The sequence below is a fragment of the Rhinopithecus roxellana genome, chromosome 12 (genome assembly GCF_007565055.1).
Source record: "Rhinopithecus roxellana isolate Shanxi Qingling chromosome 12, ASM756505v1, whole genome shotgun sequence".
NCBI lineage: Eukaryota > Metazoa > Chordata > Mammalia > Primates > Cercopithecidae > Rhinopithecus > Rhinopithecus roxellana.
Genome location: NC_044560.1, coordinates 84,855,556 through 84,877,280, shown reverse-complemented (window position 1 = coordinate 84,877,280; position 21,725 = coordinate 84,855,556). Strand labels below are relative to the sequence as shown.

The 21,725-nt window shown below is 45.0% G+C and overlaps 1 protein-coding gene across 1 annotated transcript in view; it reads left to right on the top strand.

The window, feature by feature from the left end:
* CSMD2 (CUB and Sushi multiple domains 2) overlaps window positions 1–21,725 on the top strand; it is a 654,766-nt gene that overhangs the window by 253,379 nt on the left and 379,662 nt on the right. The window lies entirely within an intron of this gene.

Here is a 21,725-nt window from a genome sequence, read left to right as displayed (position 1 = left end):
AGCCTCTTCCGTATACCTACTGTTACAGTCCTTTCATCTCATCCTAATGAAAAAGCACTACATATTTTTAGAGCTGGGATAATTTTTATAGTGATTTCAATATCTGATTTGAAACATGTTCTTGCTGAAGAATTTTATGATGGGTCTTGGTTGAATAACTTGCATTAACACTAAAAATGTTCTGGTCTCAGGATGTGGACAGGGTCTAGTAAAATGATTTGAAATATTGTTCCATTTCTGGAAGACATATGCATAGCATCCAAAAAGGGACTAGAACCATAAGTGACCATTGCTGACACAAGAACATTTTTAGTCTTAATTCTTCCCACTCCAAGGGTCCTGAGACATCAGAAAGGCATTATGTCTCAGTGTCTGAAGGGCTAAAAAGTGCAGGCTCTTCTGTAGTGTGCTCCGTGGAGAGTCTTGGTTGTTGATGGGTTAGGGAGGATGTGAGTTATTGAAGATTTACAGCCATCGTGTCTTGTCTCCCAGACTTGGGCTCGCAGGATGTGCTCAAACTGAGCATGGCTTAAGGAAGTATCTGGCTTCCTGTTTGGGTGACAAGCATCACAAGTGGTATTGTGGCATTTGGAACACTCTCTTGTATTCTCATTGTGGCTGTGTTATCAGGAGGACTTTTGTTAGCACATCAGGAGCCAATAGGAGGATGTGTCCAGGTGTACTTCAGGCAAGGATGGGGCATCATTGGAGCCTTAGTTGCTGCATGGTGTCAGCTGAAGGTGGGGATTCCACTTCCTGGCGCCAGGTGGGCGTCGCAGCGTTGGCTCCCAGGGGGCGCCTTGGTGGGAATAGCAGTTCTGGTGGAGGCCCTGGGTGCGGGGCTGGGCCAGGCCGGGTCTGGTGGGCCACACTCCAGGAGTGGATGGAGGGAGGGGATAGGAGTGGGAGGAGGTGTCACTGAGGATTCTGAGCAGAGCAGAAAGTGGGTGTCTGCAAGAGTCAGAGAAGACAGAGATGTGGCAGTCAGTGGGAGCAGGGAGGAGGAAGACAGGAGGGAGAGGAGGAAAGGAGGGGAATGAGGCACATTTATTGCACACCTTCCCTGTGCCGGGTTTCATGGTGGTAGGAACACCAGTTGAGTGAGACGTGGTTTTTTAAGGAGCTCATTGTCTATTAGGTAAGAAAATCAGACAAACCATGGTAGGAGCCAAGTGTGACTGTTAAATATTTAAGAGGGATAAAGGGGGAATGGATTCTTCCCAAATATAGGCTCAGATTTGGGAACTAGTGTAACCAGAAAACTCAAGTTTCCTGGTGCAGTGGAAGGTGAGCCGACATGGGAGTCAAAAGACCCTGGTGTCACTGCTAGCTTATCACAGGAAACTGGCCAGGTCATTTCCTACCCTGGTCAGAGGGCTGAGAGAAGCACAGGTGAATGAGGACAACCTGCTCTGTGGGGGGTGACAGCCTATAAACTAGTCCAAGAGTAAAAGCTGGTGATTTTATGCTAGGAGTTGGGTTGAAGGTTTAGGTGAGTCTTCACTCAACTGGAATCCTGATGACCTGCCCAGTGTGAAGACCCTTGGACCTCTGCCTCTTTTTGTAAAATACCTGTTTACTGATTGTAAATGTAATGCATATGCTCCTTGTAGAAAACATGGAAAATCGACAAAGGTATGGAAAAATTAAAATTATTAAAATTTTGACGTACTCCTCTTTGACCTTTTTTCTTGGCCTAGGTCAAGCTAGCTGGCTATTTATATGTATTTTAATATTACCAAATTAGGATCGAAAAATATCTGTAGTTATATATTTTTAGCTAATCATTGTGTCATGAAATTTTTTCCTGTACCATCACAGATGCCTCCAAAATATACCAGGTCTGATAGTAATATCATTTGTTAACCCTTTATTGCCAATATGTGCCAGACAGGTTATAAGTTCTTTAGAGCTGTAATTTCATTTCATCTTTATAAAAATTCTATGAATAGGTAGCATAGTTTTCCTCCTTTTACAGAAGAGGAAAATGAGGCCCAGAGAGTTTATACTACCTGCTTGAGATCACACTGGTGAGTAAGGAGCAGAGCTGGGATTCAATCCCAGGTTAGTTTGATACTAAAGCCTGTCTTCCAAGCCATGACAGCATACTATTATGCTATTAACATGTGATATCTGTCATGGGTTTTCCGGGCTATGTAGCATTCCCTTGTAAGTCTGTAGCATAGTTTACTCATCAAACCTCTTGTTAGGTGGTTCCCAGGTTTTCACTTCTATAAACAGGTGCCAAGATGAATATCCTTGCCAGTTCCCTCTCTTCCAGTCCCAAGGCCTTTTCGACTCACTTGTTCATCCGCGGGCCAAATGGTCTCCTATAGCTTCTGCCCTCCAGGTGTGAGTCTACACATTGTCCAAACTTTTGGAGTGAAACAAATCTGAAAGAGTTCCTTTTCCTATTAAGTCACTCAGTGGGGAAGGAATTAAGCAGAGGAAATTGTTAGGGGAGTCATTCAGAACTCTTTGCTATAAGATTAAATTATAATTATTTATAGGGTTAGTGTCACCACTGCCAGGCAGGATGCATTTGTTGTTCTAATTTATACTTGCATAGCAATTATGGATAAACAAACTTGGAGGCTCAGGACGTATGTGTGGGAAGAATCAGCTCTCTCCCTTGCCCCTCTCCTTTATGGATCCCTGGATTCCTGTAAAAGTTTGATGCTGCTGGTTTATGAGTATACTGCTTTTGTAAGCATACATTAAGATTTCAGGCTGTTCTCTTGCATTCTGTGCCAAGGCATATAAAAACAACAAATCCTGTTAGCAAAGATGGATTTGGACAACTGGGCACCCCCTTCACCTATCAAGAAGATAGGAATTCCTTTGAGAGAAAAAACATCCACTACCTCCGTTACCAGATAACAGGTTCCCACTGATTCAGAAGGGCGAGTGGCATGCAATCTCCCTGACTCAATTTCCCACTCTTCTCCTCCCCCTAAATGGGATAGCAACAGGAGAGTTTAAATTAGGGCTTCTGGACTAGTAGAATTTCCAAACAATTGGCGAAACATGGGATTGGTCATTTTTTATTTTGCCAAGTAAGGATGCTAGAAGTAAACCTGCCAACTCCTCAGAATATTATTCATAAAACAAAGGACAATTCAAAGCCAAAACTGTGGCAGGAAGTAATCAATTGGAAGTGTTGTGCTGACATCATGAAAGATAAGGTGGGGGGAGCACACATAAATAACAGTGTGTGCCCATCACCGGAGTGTCCAACAGTATATATGCAGCAATCAGTGGACCAATTCTCCCTGTTTTGCTGGTCCTGGACCAGCCTTTGGGGATCCAACAATACGTGTTTTGAACAGGAAAAAGCTGTTACTATGGTGAGCACTGGACCCTGTAGCTCTGACATGTTGAGAGATTCGCTAGTATTTTAGACTTAACTCCCCCTAAAAGTTAATTGCATTTTTGTATGTGTGACCATGAGCAAAAGCTGGGCTTGGACTGACTGAGGATTACAACCCACAAAGAAGAATGGGTATTATACCCTGACTACACATACATGTTTGCAACCCTCACCCCAACACACACAACACACACACACTGCCAAATCATCTCTGACACATACCTTTCCAAGTCACTGCCAAATTCACATCACCAAGTCATCCCCTGCCCTCAGACCACCTTAAGCACATGTACACACCTGCCCCTCCTTACACACAGTTCCATTTCCAGTTCAATATAGGAGCCAGATTTTCTCTCACTGACCCTGCTGGAGGGTGGAGGTGGTGGGTCTTCCTTCTCTGCTCTGCTCTGACACAGTCACTTGGCTCTGACCATGATGGAGCTCCATTCCTTTCCATCACGTTCTAAAGGAAACACTCTCACCTTTGCTAAGCTTCCTCCTGAGGCCCCAGGACTTTTTTGAAGGACTGGGACTGGCAATACAGAAGACCCTTTTAACAATATGGGGATGTAGGTCCCTGGAGGGTCTCAGGATCACGTTATACTGAGTACAAGTTGTCACCAGCCCATCACAGAACTGGCTTCTCCGTTGGTGGAGAAAATCAGCAAAGTGAAGACCCCTGAGAAGCCACTAGATCCAAAATCTGTCTCCTCCTTCCTCTGCCTCATACCCAACGCTCTCCATCTGAGTCTCTCCAGAACCCTCCCCAGACTAAAAGAAAGGAGGGAAAGCCAGACATCCTCTCCTAGAATATGGGAGAGGAAGTTTGTGCAGTTTCTCTGGAATTAGATATCGAGACTGCACCATGGCATCGAACTGGGAAGGGGGCAGGCTTGGAAGTCGGCAGATAGACTTGGTCTCAAAACCAGCTACCTCTCAGTAGTTGTGTCATCTTAGGATATTTACCAGCTTTTCTGAGTCTGTTTCTGCATCTGAAAAATGGGTCTCAGTATACCAACCTACAAAGCATCTTGAGAGTGCAAAATGTGGCAACTGCTGCCTGGCTCACCATAGGTACAATACTCCTGGGATGAGGCTTTGAGAAGAAAAAAGTAAGATGAGGCAACCGCAGCAATTCATAGCCTTGTTGACCTCATTTTTGGTGGTCCCACTGAAGTCAACATATGAGCTTTCCAGCCCAGTGGCATCTCACCAGCAGAAAGGCACAGCCTGGCTGGCCTGGCTCTATCTAGCTTCCAGGGGAATTGCCTGGAAACTCAAAGAAGGTTAATGTGAGGAGAATCTCTGGGTGAGACTGGAGGATGTCCTTGCAAAAGTCAGAAGAGGGGACAGTGATTTCATTGGAACTATCTTCCCAGAGCTGCACTTGGCAAGCATGTTATGGGTAGCATCACTTCTGTGCCTAGATCTAGCCCCAGACTGGCCAGTTAGCTGCTTTGTTAGAAAAGCAGAAGAGGGCCAGATGCTGTAATCCCAACACTTTGGGAGGCTGAGGTGGGTGGATCACTTGAGTCTAGGAGTTCAAGATGAGCCTGGGCAACATGCAGAAACCCGTCTCTACAAAAAATACAAAAATTAGGTGGATGTGGTGGCACACATCTGTAGTAGCTGCTACTCGGGAGGCTGAGGTGGGAGAATCACCTGAGCCCTGGAGGTAGAGGCTGCAGTGAGCTGAGATTGTGCCACTGTACTCCACCCCAGGAGACAGAGTAAGACTCTGTCAAGAAAGAAAGAAGGAAAGGAGAGGAGAGGAGAGGGGATGAGAGGAGAGGGGAGGGGAGGGGAGGAGGGAGGGGAGGAGGGAGGGGAGGGGAGGGGATTCTACCAATGCAGCTACCACTAATCGCTCTGTGCAGGACTAGGAAAGCAGAGGCACTCCACAGTGAGTCAGGCACAGCCCCTGCACTGGGATGCTCACAGAGTAGGGGGATGGGGACCGTAAGTATGGAGAAGGCATTCAGGAGACAACTACCAGAGACAGGAGGGGTATCTCTTCCTGGCCCCCCCCCCGATCTCTCTGGACCATGTGATTGGAGGGTTCTACTGGGGGGCCTTCTTCTTTCCTTCTTTCCTCTGCCCCTCCCCAAGGGGCAATTTCTTCCTACAACAGGGGAGGTAGGCAGGCAGAATCTGACCTGCACTCAGAATTGAAGCCACCCTTGTCTTGGGGGCCAGTGGAAGTGCCAGCCTCAGGAATGTTTGTGGGGTGTGTATGGTTTGGGGGACATCCAAAGCTCCTTCCCACCCGTGGGATTTCTGTGTAGATCCTGGAACAAACCTCTGCCCCTCCAATTTCCTTGGCTGTGACTCTGTGGGTCAGTTTCGGCCAGTGGTTCCCAGCCTCTCTTCCTCGCCCTGGCCACTGTACATTGATTTTCCTTTATATCTGTTTCACTCTGATCACCCTGAATGGGCTCTGCCTGCCTGTTCTCTATGTCCCCGCACTCCCAGGCCCAGTCCCCACAGACTTTTGTGCCAACAAACTCCACCAAACATTCAAAGTAGGAAAAGAGAGGAGAGCACTGTCCTGGGGCAGGAGACCAAGGCCTCAAGGCAGAGGCTGCACTTGAGACAGGTCAAGAAGGATGCATACCATTTTAATATAGGAGATGAGGTATTGGGAAGGGCATTCTTCTAGGGCTTCTGCCTAGTCCTCCTGGCCAAAGTGTGGGAGTTCCTTGATCCCTGGGAGGCAGTCCAAGAAGAAATAGTCCCAAAAATTCTCTAAGGAAGATGTTCTCCACCATGCACCCACCCCAGGGCTCTGGCATCTACCTTTGAGCCTAGGCATCTCCCTCCACCTGCAGAGGAATAGAATGCCTGCTCTATCTGTCTGGACTTCCCAGATCCTGGCCCTGTGGCCACTGGGTAGACTTTGGCTGTTTTTGGAAAGAGAATTTCCCTGGAAACCAGGCTCAACCTACTCTGTAGGTCCAGCAACTAACCCTTTTGAGTTTCATCATTAAATTTCTTTAATTTCATCCCTCCTTTTCATGTCCTTAGAGCTTTGATGGATTTGCTTCACTTCATTCCCTTCATTCGTTTGCTTTTGTTTTTGTACGTGGCAATACAAAAACTCTTGTCTATTCTGCAGACGTTCACTTTGAAAATTTTGCTAGCAACACTCTTTCTCCTCTTGAACGATCTTGCTTTAGTTATTAGGCATTTTACACATGGAAGTTGAGCCAACTAGAACCATTTGATCTCAGCGACTTTTAACTAGATATTTCATTTAAGAGCCTTTAAATCCAGATATAGTTAGAATGAGAATTACACGCCAATGGAGATTTGTTAATAATAACTATCCACTTATTTATTTATTCACATATACTTTATCAAACCATTGGTTTAGCTCATTCACGTTCTTTGTTACTTTTCCCCTATTTATTTTCTGTAATCATTTATTGAGACTCTTCTATGAACGAGGCTCTCCTAGGTGCCAGAGGGACAAAGCCACAGTCTGGGTTCCTAAGGAGTTATTTATTCCTTCCACAAATGTTTATGTAATAGCCAAGCATCATGCTGGACCCTGAAGCTCACAGTTGGGGCAAAGAGGCAGAATATAATTAAATGCTTTGCAATATCATGTGTTAGGTGCTTTTCTAAGAGGTATAAAGAAGTTCCCCTAGGAAATAAGGACAAATGTAATGGCCAGGATTCTTTGGGTTTAAGAAATAGAAACTCACCTCCAGCTAACTCAAGCTACAAAGGGAATGTGCTGGCCTCTGTAACTGAAAAGTCCAGAACTTGACTTCAGGCGGCGCTGGACCGAGGCATGCAAATCATGTTTCTCCCCCTCCCAAGGCTTTGCTCTCTTGTGTGTTAGTTTCATTCGCAGGCAGGCTTTCCCAAGAGATGGCAAAGGTGACCACCCTCAGCTCCCTATAACCTACCTGTCTTGGCAATCCCAGCAGAAAGGGAGCATATCTTTCCTAATGGGTCCTACAAAAGCCCTCAGATAAACCTTGGTGGACCAGCCTGAGTCATGTACCCACCCCTCAACACCAGTGTAGCCAAGGGATGTCTTCATTGATCTCAGATCATGTGACTGTCTGCCCTTCCCAAAAACTCAGGCTGGGAGTGGCAGCCCTGGCAAAACCAAAACTAAGACTGTCCTTCAAACAAGTCATCAGCCTTCCTGTAAGAGGGTGGTGATTCTGGAAGGGCTCAGAAAAATTAGTCCCACAGGATGATTTTTGATTTGAACTGAGGGGTAAGATTTTGCCATTGGCATGGAGCCAAAAAGAGCCCTGGTGTGTTTGGGGCACTGCAAGTCAGGTGTAGGAGCAAGGGAGGAAGAGCAGAACACGAGACCCGAAATGAACACAGGAGGAGCATGGACCAGGAGCAAGAACCCTGCCCCTTGTTCATAAGCCAGAGAGGATTCCATAAGCTATGGAAAGCTATTAAGAGACTTTAAGCAGGGAAATAAAATAATCATTCTGAATTTTAAGTGAGTTAAACAAGAAGGCCCAGAAATCAGCTGTAAAACTTTTTGTGTAACTCCGCAGGCAAAAGAATCCAGCCTTGAACTGAGGCAGCTGTGAAGGGGTAGAGAGGAGGAGGGGCTGATGATTACCAAGTTTCTGGCTGAATGACTGTGGTGGGGCCATGTACTGAACAGAGGAACGCAGGAGCAGAAGTGGGCTGGGGTGGAGTGGGGAATGGTGATGCCCATTGGTCTCTCCAGCACAAAATGAGCACTAATAGGGGAGTCAAGGCTGCGAGAAGGAAGAAGATGAGGCTGGACGTGCAGGGACACAGCTGCCCTTGGTAAGTAATTCACAGTCATTGGGATAAGACTGGTGAGGGTGGTCAGATGAAATCAACAGCTACACCTGAAAACTTGGTGTTCAGTACCCTGGCAGACCATGAGCAGTCATCTTCACAGTGAGCACCAGCATCATCTTTCATAGGGAAAATCTCCTTCATTGTGGTCACTGTCTTCTCACCGTTTCATCTTCATTACCAGCATCTCTCTACCATCATTCAGTCATTCAAACAAGCTACTCAGGCCCTTCTCCTGCTTGACATTGAGCTTGGCACTGGGAATGCAATGGTGGAGAAGACAAGGCCTCTGCCTTTGTGGAACTTACGGTCTATTTGGGGGAGACTGAAGTTAGTAAAATATTCAAACATAAATGTAAAACGTATGACACATGTCATAAAGGAAATGAACAGGATGGAGAATAACAGCAGTAGGGACCCTCTTCTGAATCTGACCTCTCTGAGGAGGGTAGGATTTAAGCTGAGACCTGACTTTTGAGGAGTCACAGGGAAGAACTCAGGCAGCAGCCTTCCAGGCAGAGGGAACTGCATATGTAAAGACTTATCATTTCTGTGTCCTATTTGCTCCTGAACTTCGTCCGTGGAAGCAGCATAGATCTGGTACCTGTCCTCCGAGATTTCCTCTTTGGATGTCAGGAGCAAGGCAGAGTCAAGGTCTCAAGCTAGCGGAGACACTCAGAAAACAGCTCAGATGGTGCATGACTAAGGATGCTGAACCCATGTTGGCTGAGCTGGTAAGCAAATAAGGCCCATTCTAACCGAGCCTCAGACCTCCTGCCTTCCTGTGGGCTTGTGACGCCCTTGCTTCTCTCTCCTTTCTTGACACATCGCAACTCTTTAAGTCACAGTAACTGTCCTTTTTTGATGGAGCCCATGAAATTGCATCTGCTGTATCCATCAGGAGCCAGGCCATAAATAACCAGCCCTTTAAAATCTCATCTCCCGTATATCTTGGATACAAGCTCTGCAGCAGAGCAGTAGGAAAAGATCAGTGCCTTAGCATGCTGCTGGCACAAATGTGTCCGGAGGGGTGAAGGCCAAGGCTCCAGCACTCTCTATGGAGTATCAGTGTGACTTCCTTGCTTCCACTAGTGAGAACTTGCTCTCAAAAAGAGAACAAAAGCCACAGCTGGGAGGAGCAGGAAGTGAGCCGGTGTTGTCACAGTGGGCACAGCGGCTCTGCTAAAGCTTGTGACTTGGCAAAGTTCTGTGCATGGGAAGCTGAGGTCGGGCAGCTGGCCTGCCCCCCACGGGTCTGACTGCATGCAACAGGTTTGTACTAAGTGCCTCGTCTGTGAGGAGGCCTGTGCCAGGACTGCGAAGGGCACCAGACAACAAGATGCTGTCCTCGACCTCTCTTGAGGAGCTGCCAGATGCCTGATGGTGCCGCTAAGAGAGATGGAAGGAGTTGTTCCGGGCCTTCCAGAGCCCCTCGTTCTGGCAAGACCTGTCTTCTGGAATGACGTTGGTTCATTCTGAATGTTCAAGACCCCCTCCTGGTCTCTGTTTTCATGTTTGGCCACGAATGTTTGTTCCACTCACTCACTCTCAGCTTAACCTACGCGGCATTTCACGTTGGTTTACCTCTCTCCTGCTATTGCAGCCACTTCCCAGGTTCCCAAGACTGAGTTAAGTCTTTGGTTCTATCCCTTAGTCTGTTATTTTTTTTTCTTTTCTTTCTTTCTCTTTTTGTTTTTTTTTTTTTTTTCTTTGTTTGTTTGTTTGTTTGTTTTTGAGATGGAGTCTTGCTCTGTCACCCAGGCTGGAGTGCAATGGCATGATCTCGGCTCACTTCAACCTCTGCCTCCCGGGTTCAAGTGATACTCCTGTCTCAGCCTCCCAAGTAGCTAGGACTACAGGCACGTGCCACCATGCCCAGCTAATTTTTGTATTTTTAGTAGAGACGGGGTTTAGTAGAGACCATATTGGTCAGGCTGGTCTTGAACTCCTGCCCTCAGGTGAGCCACCACGCCAGCCCAGTCTGTACTTCCTTTCATCCTAGTTTCTCTTTATCCAGTGGCTGATGAGTGACATCCATAGACTCACCAGAGAGGCAGGATTCACACAGAAAACTAGCAATGACAGTCCGATGAAATGGCAAAATCACCATTTCACATATGGCTAAACTTCAACAGTTCAAATTCACATATGGTGGATCTCAACAGTTTGGGTCATTTGGGGAGGGAGAGGGCAAAGTTTCTTTGAACAAAATGAGGTGGCTTCATGGAGGAGGTAGATCTCTAGCATCCCTAGGAATTTCTCACCCAAGCTTCTTGAAAAGTGGTCTACACTGGCTACCTTCAAGTCTTCTCTCCCCTTTCATTCCTTACCTACTTCACTCCCACTCTTCAACCCTCCAGCCTCCCCCTGAAATTATTCACATTAAGATAATCATCAAAGGGCCGGGCACGCTGACTCATGCCTGTAATCCCAGCACTTTGGGAGACTGAGGCGGGCAGATCACGAGGTCAGAAGATCGAGACCTTCCTGGCTAACACAGTGAAACCCCGTCTCTACTGAAAATACAAAAAAAAAAAAAAAAAAAAAAAATCAGGCAGACATGCTGATAGGTGCCTGTAGTCCCAGCTACTCAGGAGGCTGAGGCAGGAGAATGGGGCAAACCCGGGAGGCGGAGCTTGCAGTGAGCCGAGATCACGCCACTACACTCCAGCCTGGGCGACAGAACGAGACTCTGTCTCAAAAAAAAAGGTAATCATCAAATAACCATCCCCACCCCTACCCCATTCCAAAGAGTACCATTTCCAATTACCAACGCCAGAAGGCGTTTTTCAGGTCTCACCTTCTGGACATTTCTGCATTACTTTACACTGTCAGTCATTTTCTCCCCTGGGGGCTCTGCTTTCTCCTTGCCTTCATGCCACTCTTTCTGATTCTTCTTGGATATTGTGGCCATTCCTTCTGTGTCTCCTTTGATGTTCATTCCTTCTTGCTGTGCTGCTCTGCTCACTCCACGCATCTCCCAGGGTAGTCTTACCTGCTCTCAAAGTTTCAGATACCACCTATTTCCTCCCAAATATGGCTCCCTAGCCCAGCCTACCCAGTGAGCCAGTCAAACTGTAGAGCCAGCTACCTGATGGACATCTCCACTTTGGTGGACCACCAATATCTCCAACTTAAGTTGTCTCAACTTTGCTCATAATTGACCCACAAAATCATCAGTCTGTGTCCTCTCTTAATTTATGGTACCATTCCCTACCTAGTTATCCAGAAATCTGGGAATATCCCTATTTAATCCCTCTCTCTCACTAGCCACATTCAATTGATTGCTAAGTTCTCCCAATATGCCATATTTTTCCATCCTTTCTACCACTTCCTGAATTCAGCCCATCATGTTTTCTTCGTTGAGGGAGGTAATAGGCTCCTTAGTGATCTCCCAGCATCTTGGCACTGTCCAAGTCATTCTCCTCACTCCTACCAGAATGGCTTGATTAAAATGCAGATCTGACATGCTAAGCCCCAGGCAAAAGCTTTCAATCATCTTCTGTTGTCTACAGAATAAAATTCAATCCCTTGATAGGGCACACAAGGCCCATCTGGATCCAACCCTTGCCGAAAGTAATTGCCCCAGCCTCACATCTTGCCACTTCCTTCTTTAAATTTCATTAACCATTAAACTCAGTGGTATAATATCACAAAGATTTCTTTCTTGCTCATGTTACACATTTGTGATGAGCCAATGGGAGTGGCTCTGATCCACATCGTCACACATGTGGGTACTCAGTGTGGGGGGGGTTGCACCATATTCTTTTTTTTTTTTTTTTTTGTAATTATACTTTAAGTTCTAGGGTACATGTGCATAACATGCAGGTTTGTTACATATGTATACTTGTGCCATGTTGGTGTGCTGCACCCATGAACTCGTCATTTACATCACGTATAACTCCCAATGCAATCCCTCCCCCCCCCATAATAGGCCCTGATGTGTGATGTTCCCCTTCCCAAGATCAAGTGATCTCATTGTTCAGTTTCCACCTCTGAGTGAGAACATGTGGTGTTTGGTTTTCTGTTCTTGCGATAGTTTGCTGAGGGTGATGGTTTCCAGCTGCATCCATGTCCCTACAAAGGACACAAACTCATCCGTTTTTATGGTTGCATAGTATTCCATGGTGTATATGTGCCACATTTTCTTAATCCAGTCTGTGACTGATGGACATTTGGGTTGATTCCAAGTCTTTGCTATTGTGAATAGTGCCGCAATGAACATACGTATGCATGTGTCTTTATAGCAGCATGATTTATAATCCTTTGGGTATATACCCAGTAATGGGATGGCTGGGTCATATGGTACCTCTAGTTCTAGATCCTTGAGGAATCGCCATACTGTTTTCCATAATGGTTGAACTGGTTTACAGTCCCACCAACAGTGTAAAAGTGTTCCTGTTTCTCCACATCCTCTCCAGCACCTGTTGTTTCCTGACTTCTTAATGATTGCCATTCTAACTGGTGTGAGATGGTATCTTATTGTGGTTTTGATTTGCATTTCTCTGATGGCCAGTGATGATGAGCATTTTTCCATGTATCTGTTGGCTGTATGCATGTCTTCTTTTGAGAAATGTCTGTTCATATCCTTTGCCCACTTTTTGATGGGGTTGTTTGTTTTTTTCTTGTAAATTTGTTTGAGTTCTTTGTAGGTTCTGGATATTAGCCCTTTGTCAGATGAGTAGATTGCAAAAATGTTCTCCCATTCTGTAGGTTGCCTGTTCACTCTGATGGTAGTTTCTTTTGCTGTGCAGAAGCTCTTTAGTTTAGTTAGATCCCATTTGTCAATTTTGGCTTTTGTTGCTATTGCTTTTGGTGTTTTAGACATGAAGTCCTTGCCCATGCCTATGTCCTGAATGGTATTGCCTAGGTTTTCTTCTAGGGTTTTTATGGTAATAGGTCTAACATTTAAGTCTCTAATCCATCTTGAATTAATTTTCATATAAGGAGTAAGGAGAGGATCCAGTTTCAGCTTTCTACTTATGGCTAGCCAATTTTCCCAGCACCATTTATTAAATAGGGAATCCTTTCCCCATTTCTTGTTTTTCTCAGGTTTGTCAAAGATCAGATGGCTGTAGATGTGTGGTATTATTTCTGAGGACTCTGTTCTGTTCCATTGGTCTATGTCTCTGTTTTGGTACCAGTACCATGCTGTTTTGGTTACTGTAGCCTTGTAGTATAGTTTGAAGTCCGGTAGCATAATGCCTCCAGCTTTGTTCTTTTAACTTAGGATTGTCTTGGCAATGCAGGCTCTTTTTTGGTTCCATATGAACTTTAAAGCAGTTTTTTCCAATTCTGTGAAGAAAGTCATTGGTAGCTTAATGGGGATGGCATTGAATCTATAAATTACCTTGGGCAGTATGGCCATTTTCACGATATTGATTCTTCCTATCCATGAACATGGTATGTTCTTCCATTTGTTTGTGTCCTCTTTTATTTCACTGAGCAGTGGTTTGTAGTTCTCCTTGAAGAGGTCCTCTACATCCCTTGTCAGTTGGATTCCTAGGTATTCTATTCTCTTTGAAGCAATTGTGAATGGGACTTCACTCATGATTTGGTTTTCTGTTTGTCTGTTACTGGTATATAAGAATGCTTGTGATTTCGGCACATTAATTTTGTATCCTGAGACTTTGCTGAAGTTGCTTATCAGCTTAAGGAGTTTTTGAGCTGAGATGATGAGGTTTTATAAATATACAATCATGTCATCTGCAAACAGGGACAATTTGACTTCTTCTTTTCCTAACTGAATACGCTTTATTTCTTTCTCTTGCCTGATTGCCCTGGCCAGAACTTCCAACACTATGTTGAATAGGAGTGGTGAGAGAGGGCATCCCTGTCTTGTGCCAGTTTTCAAAGGGAATGCTTCCAGTTTTTGCCCATTCAGTATGATATTGGCTGTGGGTTTGTCATAAATACCTCTTATTATTTTAAGATACGTTCCATCAATACCGAATTTATTGATTGTTTTTAGCATGAAGGGCTGTTGAATTTTGTCAAAAGCCTTTTCTGCATCTATTGAGATAATCATGTGGCTCTTGTCTTTGGTTCTGTTTATATGCTGAATTACGTTTATTGATTTGCATATATTGAACCAGCCTTGCATCCCAGGGATAAAGCCCACTTGATCATGGTGGATCAGCTTTTTGATGTGCTGCTGGATTCGGTTTGCCAGTATTTTATTGAGGAGTTTGGCATCGATGTTCATCAGGGATATTGGTCTAAAATTCTCTTTTTTTGTTGTGTCTGTGCCAGGCTTTGGTATCAGGATGATGTTGGCCTCATAAAATGAGTTAGGGAGGATTCCCTCTTTTTCTGTTGATTGGAATAGTTTCAGAAGTGATGGTACCAGCTCCTCCTTGTACCTCTGGCAGAATTCAGCTGTGAATCCATCTTGTCCTGGACTTTTTTTGGTTGGTGGGCTATTAATTATTGCCTCAATTTCAGAGCCTGCTATTGGTCTATTCAGGGATTCAACTTCTTCCTGGTTTAGTCCTGGGAGAGTGTAAGTGTCCAGGAAATTATCCATTTCTTCTAGATTTTCTAGTTGATTTGCATAGAGGTGTTTATAGTATTCTCTGATGGTAGTTTGTATTTCTGTGGGGTCGGTGGTGATATCCCCTTTATCATTTTTTATTGCATCTATTTGATTCTTCTCTCTTTTCTTCTTTATTAGTCTTGCTAGTGGTCTATCAATTTTGTTGATCTTTTCAAAAAATCAACTCCTGGATTCATTGATTTTTTGGAGGGTTTTTTGTGTCTCTATCTCCTTCAGTTCTGCTCTGATCTTAGTCATTTCTTGCCTTCTGCTAGCTTTTGAATGTGTTTGCTCTTGCTTCTCTAGTTCTTTCTATTGTGATGTTAGAGTGTCAATTTTAGATCTTTCCAGCTTTCTCTTGTGGGCATTTAGTGCTATAAATTTCCCTCTACACACTGCTTTAAATGTGTCCCAGAGATTCTGGTATGTGGTATCTTTGTTCTCATTGGTTTCAAAGAGCATCTTTATTTCTGCCTTCATTTCGTTATGTACTCAGTAGTCATTCAGGAGCAGGTTGTTCAGTTTCCATGTAGTGGAGTGGTTTTGATTGAGTTTCTTAGTCCTGAGTTCTAGTTTGATTGCACTGTGGTCAGAGAGACAGTTTGTTATAATTTCCATTCTTTTCCATTTGCTGAGGAGTGCTTTACTTCCAATTATGTGGTCAATTTTGGAATAAGTGTGATGTAGTGCTGAGAAGAATGTATATTCTGTTGATTTGGGGTGGAGAGTTCTGTAGATGTCTATTAGGTCCGCTTGGTACAGAGCTGAGTTCAATTCCTGGATATCCTTGTTAACTTTCTGTCTTGTTGATCTGTCTAATGTTGACAGTGGGGTGTTGAAGTCTCCCATTATTATTGTATGGGAGTCTAAGTCGCTTTGTAAGTCTCTAAGGGCATGCTTTATGAATCTGGGTGCTCCTGTATTGGGTGCATATATATTTAGGATAGTTAGCTCTTCCTGTTGAATTGATCCCTTTACCATTATGTAATGGCCTTCTTTGTCTCTTTTGATCTTTGATGGTTTAAAGTCTGTTTTATCAGAGACTAAGATTGCAACCCCTGCTTTTTTTTGTTCTCCATTTGCTTGGTAGATCTTCCTCCATCCCTTTATTTTGAGCCTATGTGTGTCTCTGCATATGAGATGGGTCTCCTGAATACAGCACACTGATGGGTCTTGAGTCTTTATCCAGTTTGCCAGTCTGTGTCTTTTAATTGGACCATTTAGTCCATTTACATTTAAGGTTAATATTGTTATGTGTGAACTTGATCCTGTCATTATGATATTAACTGGTTATTTTGCTCGTTAGTTGATGCAGTTTCTTCCTAGCCTCAATGGTCTTTACATTTTGGCATGTTTTTGCAATGGCTGGTACTGGTTGTTCCTTTCCATGTTTAGTGTTTCCTTCAGGGTCTCCTGTAAGGCAGGCCTCGTGGTGACAAATCTCTAAGCATTTGCTTATCTGTAAAGGATTTTATTTCTCCTTCACTTATGAAATTTAGTCTGGCTGGATATGAAATTCTGGGTTGAAAATTCTTTTCTTTAAGAATGTTGAATATTGGCCCGCGCTCTCTTCTGGCTTGTAGAGTTTCTGCCGAGAGATCTGCTGTTAGTCTGATGGGCTTCCCTTTGTGGGTAACCCGACCTTTCTCTCTGGCTGCCCTTAACAGTTTTTCCTTCATTTCAACTTTGGTGAATCTGACAGTTATGTGTCTTGGAGTTGCTCTTCTCGAGGAGTATCTTTGTGGCATTCTCTGTATTTCCTGAATTTGAATGTTGGCCTGCCTTACTAGGTTGGGGAAGTTCTCCTGGATGATATCCTGAAGAGTGTTTTCCAACTTGGTTCCATTCCCCCCTCACTTTCAGGCACCCCAATCAGATGTAGATTTGGCCTTTTCACATAATCCCATACTTCTTGCAGGCTTTGTTCATTTCTTTTTACTCTTTTATCTTTAGACTTCTCTTCTCCCTTCATTTCATTCATTTGATCCTCAATCGCTGATACTCTTTCTTCCAGTTCATGGAGTCAGTTACTGAAGCTTGTGCATTTGTCACGTATTTCTTGTGTCATGGTTTTTATCTCTGTCAGTTCGTTTATGGCCTTCTCTGCATTGATTATTCTAGTTATCCATTCTTCCATTCTTTTTTCAAGATTTTTAGTTTCTTTGCGCTGGGTACGTAATTCCTCCTTTAGCTCTGAGAAGTTTGATGGACTGAAGCCTTCTTCTCTCAACTCGTCAAAGTCATTCTCCATCCAGCTTTGATCCATTGCTGGCGATGAGCTGTGTTCCTTTGGAGGGGGAGATGCGCTCTTATTTTTTGAATTTCCAGCTTTTCTGCCCTGCTTTTTCCCCATCTTTGTGGTTTTATCTGCCTTTGGTCTTTGATGATGGTGACGCACTGATGGGGTTTTGGTGTGGGTGTCCTTCCTGTTTGTTAGTTTTCCTTCTAATAGTCAGGACCCTCAGCTGTAGGTCTTTTGGAGATTGCTTGAGGTCCACTCCAGACCCTGTTTGCCTGGGTATTAGCAGCAGAGACTGCAGAAGATAGAATACTGCTAAACAGCGAGTGTACCTGTCTGATTCTTGCTTTGGAAGCTTCATCTCAGGGGTGTACCCTGCCGTGTGAGGTGTGCGATGTTGGTCTGCCCCCAGTGGGAATGTCTCCCAGTTAGGCTACTCAGGGGTCAGGGACCCACTTGAGCAGGCAGTCTGTCCGTTCTCAGATCTCAACCTCCATGTTGGGAGATCCACTGCTCTCTTCAAAGCTATCAGACAGGGTCGTTTGTGTCTGCAAAGGTTTCTGCTGCTTTTTGTTTGTTTGTTTGTTTAGCTGTGCCCTGTCCGGAAGGGTGGAGTCTACAGAGACAGGCAGGATTCCTTGAGCTGCTTTGGGTTCCACGCAGTTCGAGCTTCCCAGTGGCTTTGTTTACCTACTTAAGCCTCAGCAATGGCGGGCGCCCCTCCCCCAGCCTGGTTGCTGCCTTGTGGTTAGATCGCAGACTGCTGTGCTAGCAATGAGGGAGGCTACTGCTGTGCTAGCAATGAGGGAGGCTTCGTGGGCGTGGGACCCTCCTGGCCAGGTGTGGGATATAATCTCCTGGTGTGCCGTTTGCTAAGACCCTTGGTAAAGTGCAGTATTGGGGTGAGAGTTACCAGATTTTCCAGGTGTTGTGTGTCTCAGTTCCCCTGGCTAGGAAAAGGGATTCCCTTCCCCCTTGTGCTTCCCAGGTGAGGCGATGCCTTGCCCTGCTTCAGCTCTTGCTGGTTGGGCTGCACCCACTGACCAGCACTGACTGTCCAACATGCCCCAGTGAGATGAACCCGGTACCTCAGTTGAAAATGCAGAAATCACCCATCTTCTGTGTCACTCGTGCTGGGAGCTGGAGACTGCAGCTCTTCCTATTCGGCCATCTTGCTCCCTGGTCCAGGTTGCACCATATTCTAACCATACCATCTGGAACATGTGACCTTCTCTAATACCATGACAGGGAAAATGAGTGGAGAATCCAGCATGGCTTTCCACCACCCTAGTCCAGATATGCTATACATAATTTCCAACTCATATTTCATTGGCCACAAACAGTCACACAGTCCAACTTTGCTGCGAGGGAGCCAGGAAATGTGGATGAGCAGATGAGATGCTTGGTGAGCCAAGTTGTCTGCCACACCTCGTGCTTCTGTAGACAAGATGCCCTGGTTCCTGTCAAAGGCCAGCCCTCTCCTGTGCTCCAGAGCTCATCTTCCTCCAAAACTTCCCTACTATATGTATCTCCTTTTTCTTGCATTCCACAATTGTTCTCTCTATTGAGCCCTTCTAACACCACAAAGGCATGTTTGTTCTAATATCTACCACCTAAAATCAAAATAAAAACAGCACCCATCAGACCCCTATTACTCCATCCCACCCAGCTACCATGGAATGGCTCAGCCACTGCCAATTACTGAGACAGTTCTTTCTCAGTTTCTGCCCTGCTTTGTCACTAAAACTGACCTTGCTAAAATTGACAGCAACCTCCAAGTTGCCCATTCCAGTGTCATTTCTCCATCTTTATCTGACTCAGCCTCTTGCAACACATGACACTGGTCACCTGTCCTTCTTGGACTATTTCCTTCTCTTGGCTCCTATGAAACCATGTAGCTGGTCACCCTGTGGCCATTCCTTCTAAGTCTGTTTTGCTGTTTCTTCCAGTGTCCACTCTCTATCCAGCCTTTATGCCTGGACTGCCCAGAGGGTCCTGGGACTCTCCTCTTTTTTATTCTCTTTCCCAGCTAGCCCCAACCAATCACACATGGGCTTTCAATATCATCCAGATGCCAGTGGCTCTTGATTTAAATTTTCAGCCCTGAAGGGTCTTCTGGGTTTCATGTATATATAACAGGAATATTAAAATGAACATATTGCCAGGCATGGTGGCATGTGCCCCTAGTTTCAGCTACTTGGGAGACTGAGGTGGGAGGATTTTGCTTGAGCTCAGGAGTTCAAGACCAGCCTGAGCAACATAGCGAGACCCTGTCTCTTAAAAAAAATACGGAAAAATATATATAACATAAAACCTATCGGCCGGGCACGGTGGCTCATGCCTGTAATCCCAGCACTTTGGGAGGCCAAGGCGGGTGGATCATGAGGTGAGGAGATCGAGACCATCCTGGCTAACACGGTGAAACCCCATCTCTACTAAAAATGCAAAATATTAGCCGGGCGTGGTGGTGAGCGACTGTAGTCCCAGCTACTCAGGGGGCTGAGGCAGGAGAATGGCAGTGAACCCAGGAGGTGAAGCTTGTAGTGAGATCGCGCCACTGCACTCCAGCCTGGGTGACAGAGCGAGACTCGGTCTCAAAAAAAACAAAAACAAAAACAAAAGCAACCTACCATTCCATTTTTTAAGTGTACAATTTAGTAGCATTAAGCACTTTGGCTATTTAGTGGTGGATAACACCACTATCTATCTCTAGTACCGTTTTTGCCTTCCCAAATGGAACTCCATGGCCATTAAAGAAGAATACCCAGAATAGCCAGATTTATAGACAGAAAATGGAAGAGTAGTGACCAGGAGATGGGCCATTATTTCTTTTTAAGGCTGAGTAATATTCCCTTGTATGTCTAAACCACATTTTGTTTATCCATTGATCTATTGATGGACATGTGGGTTGTTTCCATCCAATTCAGACTTCTCATCCCCTCCCCATTCATAATCTGTTCTTCTCCTAGCCTTCCCTACAACCTCCCACATCTATGTTTTCCTAAGAGGATGCTGCTTCTGCCCATTTGGTGCTGCCGGCACCTTTGGGCTACTCGGGGGCCTTATCTCCCTGCTTCTACCCCTCTGTAATCCATTCTCCAGATGGTACCCAGAGTGACTTGGGTTTATTAATCAAATCATGTCTCGCCTGTTAGAGCCTCCTGATGGCTTACCATCACATTTAGAATAAAATCCTACAAGACCCTATATTGTTTACCCACTGCCTACCTGTCTGACTTCCCTCCTATCCCTTATACACACGCATTCTCTGTGCCCTTCATCCTGTCCCTAGGGTGGGCTGAGCAGGTTCCCTCCTCAGACTGCTGCACTAGCTGTCCCCAGGGCTTAGGATCCTCCTCTTTCACAGTCTTCAAATCTTCCTTCCAAGTTTAAAAAAAAAAAAAAAAAAAACTGGCTTTTTTGAAATATAGAGTTCAATGTAAATTTCCTATCTTTAGAAAAGCCTGTCCCATCCATGCAGCCTAAAGTAACCCTTGCTCTCTATCTTGTTTTATTTTAAACATTCATCAATACCTGATATTTTCTTGCTAACTTATGTATTTATCTTTCTTTTGTGCCCTTTCCCTCCCCTGCCATTGCCAGCAGAACCATCACAAGCCCCTAATGTGCGTCTTGGCACTTAGTAGGTATCCAAGATTGATTTGTTTGGGGGAGAGATCTGCTTCTGCCTTGCCAGTTACAATGTCCTGTGGCTAATTGCAAAGGTTAACATGGAGCCTCTCCACCAAGTATTTTAAGTAATAACCTTCCTGGGGGACATTTGCAAATTAGCACTGACTCTTGCTGATTACTCATCCTAAACTCAGTCTGATTAATAATTAATCAGCAAACTGCTTGGCCAGAGCGGGCTGATCAGTGCTGGAAAGGATCTTAAATTATGCAAGTCACTTGGCCAGTCTTAAAAAAAAAAAAAGAAAAAAAAAGCTCAGCAGTCCACAACAGAACTGGAGAGGTTTGATTGCAATGTGAGTGAGGTCTCTCAGTTGTTTGTTTTTCCTTTTTGGCTTTTTTTTTTTTTTCTTTTGACTAAGAAATCAATTAGGCTCAAACTTGCAACCTCAGAGAGAGACTATGTAGCACAGAAATAGAAATGTGTTAAATATCACTTTCTTTTTGTTTCTTTCCTTCAAAAGAGTTCTGGTCTGGGAGGCAGAGGTTAAAATTAGCCAATTTGCTAAGCAAATGCCTGTCTGGCACTTGATGTCAATTTCTGCAGCCACGTCAGTTTCAGCTATTCACTCACTTCCTCTGAGCTGCAGTGCACTGTGTCTGGCAGGAAGCAGGTGAGAGATTTGATGGGTACTGTCTGCTTGCCCACCCTGGGGTTGGGGTGAAGTCAATTTGCCAGCCACCTGTACCACCAGGAGTCTTTATAGTGCTCTTTGTCTCTTGCCTACAAACCCCAGGGAGACAGGAGGAAAGGCGATTGGAGGGTGATAAATAGGCTTCCTACTCAGGAGTGAACTTGGGGACCACCAGGGACCCCTCTTAAGCCTTGTCTGTAGCCTCCAACCTCCAGGGCCAGTCCTGCATGTGGCTTTTTCTTTCTTCTCTAGATACCTCTTCTGGTCACTGGAGATATGGCTGAGGGGGGTACTCTGTGAAAGCTGAGGGGTCTGTGGACATTGATCTCTGGGCCAGAAAAAAGGTGAAGGGATAAACTGTTTAGTGCAGTCCATACAACCCAGATCCTGATTAGAACCAGCAGGGTGACAAGGTGATGCCCCAGACCAAATAAGTCAGCATGCCCA